This window comes from Sinocyclocheilus grahami, unplaced genomic scaffold, assembly GCF_001515645.1.
Source record: "Sinocyclocheilus grahami isolate Dianchi unplaced genomic scaffold, SAMN03320097.WGS_v1.1 scaffold521.1, whole genome shotgun sequence".
Lineage (NCBI taxonomy): Eukaryota > Metazoa > Chordata > Actinopteri > Cypriniformes > Cyprinidae > Sinocyclocheilus > Sinocyclocheilus grahami.
The window spans coordinates 864,932-867,714 of NW_015505700.1; the positions used below are offsets into that span (position 1 = coordinate 864,932).

The 2,783-nt window shown below is 38.5% G+C and overlaps 1 protein-coding gene across 1 annotated transcript in view; it reads left to right on the forward strand.

The window, feature by feature from the left end:
* Positions 1-2,014, forward strand: part of LOC107554989 (acetolactate synthase-like protein) — a 14,194-nt gene extending 12,180 nt beyond the window's left edge. The window contains exon 14 of the mRNA XM_016237673.1: positions 1,725-2,014. The gene's annotated coding sequence lies outside the window, so the exon portion shown is untranslated. The remainder of the gene's footprint in view (positions 1-1,724) is intronic.
* The last annotated feature ends 769 nt before the right edge of the window (positions 2,015-2,783 follow it).

The window sequence follows — 2,783 nt, forward strand, 5'->3', positions numbered from 1 at the left end:
GTGTGTGTGTGTGTGTGTGTGTGTGTGTGTGTGAGTGAGAGAGAGAGAGAGAGAGTGTGTGACTGTATCAGTCATCATCATAGACTGGTCATCATTAGACACACGCAAGGGCGCGCGCAAGCTTCTGTACACAAGACTCGCGGAGGATAATCTAGACAGGTGTTACTTCGCTAAAGGCTGAACTGATCCATTCAAGGCCTTTAGCGTTTTAGACTCCGAAGGCTGACTGGCACTGATACGCTACTGGTATTGAGATCTTATATAGGAAGCCACTTGAATGTTCGGTAAAAAAAAAAAGTGTTAATTTTTGTAGTGTTTTATTTTATCATTAGTAAACGCGTCGAGTAAATCTTAAGAAAGTACTCGGAACCTAATGTGTGACTGTATCAGTCATCATCATAGACTGGTCATCATTAGACACACGCAAGGGCGCGCGCAAGCTTCTGTACACAAGACTCGCGGAGGATAATCTAGACAGGTGTTACTTCGCTAAAGGCTGAACTGATCCATTCAAGGCGTTTAGCGTTTTAGACTCCGAAGGCTGACTGGCACTGATACGCTACTGGTATTGAGATCTTATATAGGAAGCCACTTGAATGTTCGGTAAAAAAAAAAAGTGTTAATTTTTGTAGTGTTTTATTTTATCATTAGTAAACGCGTCGAGTAAATCTTAAGAAAGTACTCGGAACCTCATTTTTTCTCTGTTCATCTGGGTAAGTCGTGTTTTTGAAACTTTTAAGATATCCTTTTTGTTTCGGTACTGTTGTCGTTCACTTGCTTTCTTCGAGTCTTTTGATGTAAGTTAGCGGATTGGTACATCTGCTCTCTTCCGCTGTCTCGCCTTTCCAGTTGAACGAAGTGTATCTTAAAAGTATACTGTTTATTATGTTTTGTTTTGTTAGTCTTGTAGTTTATAGATAAATAACATCCATATAGACAATAGTGTAATATTAGCCTGTATGCTAAAGCTGTATTTTGTCACATATGGAACAAAAGCAACAGGTGACTGAAGACTTCAACTAAGCTAAAACAGCCAAAACATGTTTTAGAATAATAATTACGTTATTACTGTCCGTAATGGATTGGATTCAAGGATTTACAGCAAGTAAAAATGTCATTACTTTATAATAATTCGATTATTAGGCGCTAAAAATACAATTGTAGCTAGCCTGTTAGCTTGCTAGCTCAAGAGGCTGTCTTGGATGTCTGGTCAGTGTTTGTTGTTGTAGGTTATGATTGATTATTTGGGCCTTTCATGTGCACCCAAATCTGTCTGGCATGAATTTGAAAGAAAAACTAAAAGAGATCAGAAAGAGAAGAGATATGCGCTAACATCTGTCTGCTCCTGAGTGAAGTTTGTACAACAAATCACTGCAACATTTCTTCCTCTCATCATGAGTATGGAAATATTGTAAAACCTGTTCCTCCAGCCAGAGGAGAATAAGTCTCTTTCAATGTCAAGATAACAAAGGCAATTAATTCAATTAAGCTTCATTAACCTTCTAAATGAGCACTTGACATTGGTCTAATTAATTCCTGGTAACAACACTAATCTTAAATTCACTAGGTTTATTTATGTTGAAATTATGTTCTAAAACTGTGTGATACTATGTAGTATTGCATATAAATGAATTCTGTCTGTCTGTCTCTCATCTGTTGTTTAGCCTTTTGGGTCAGTATTTGCTGCTTGAATTGTACTGAATGAATTGTACTTGGTTTCTCAGGAGTCGAATGGCCTCTGTTGTTACAGTGAAGACAGAGAAGCGTCCTTCCCATGACTCTGAGGATGGCGACACAGTGGCTAAAAAGGCCAGGTATGAAAACAACAGATGTTTGTGTCTTGCTTTGCTGCCAGCACATTCCCAGGGCGAGCCAAATATTCTTCATTGAAGTCAGCTCCTGTTTGCTGACCTGTTCTGATGAACATGTGATCTTTCAAAGACCTGTACTTCCTGATAAGAATGACTTTGCCAGATAGGTTTTTCCTATTCTTTGAAAAAAATGATAGTCCACCCAAAAATGAAAATTCTGTCATCATTTACACACCCTCATGTCATTCCAAACCTGTGTGACTTTCTTTCTTCTGAAGAAGACAAAACAAGATATTTTGAAGAAAGCTGGTAACCAGTTTTGGTTCCCATTGATTTCCATTGGACTTTTTGTCCGTACATTGGAAGTCAATGGGATTTGAAAGCATTTTGTTACCAGCATTATTCAAAATATTTTCTTTTGTATTACCCTTAAGAACACAAAAGAAGATATCTTCTTTTGTGTTTCCTTTAAAGCGTAGAGGATTGGATGAAACCGATTTTGAAAGAATTAGAAATAATTATTTTAAAGGGGTCATATGATGCGATTTCAAGTTTTCCTTTCTCTTTGGAGTGTTACAAGCTCTTGGTGCATAAAGAAGATCTGTAAAGTTGCAAAGACTAAAGTCTCAAATCCAAAGAGATATTCTTTATAAAAGTTTAGAGTTAACCACACCTACCTAAAACGGCTCGTTCTAACACACCCCCACATGTCTACGTCACTGTGTGGGAAGATTTGCATAACGTCGCCTAAATGTTCACGTAAAAAAAAGAAGGTGTAACTTTTATTCTCGCTGTAGTATTGTTGGCGCTGCCTAATTATCGTTGTAAAAGCGAAACTATTTTGTTTGGTCTTCCAAAAGAGGACGATATCCGCTTCGTCATGCCTAGAGCTGATCTGTGCTGGTCGCTGAGGGCTGAGGCTTTCACATGTTGCCCGGGGTCGTCACATGTGGTTGCCACAAGCCCGCCGGA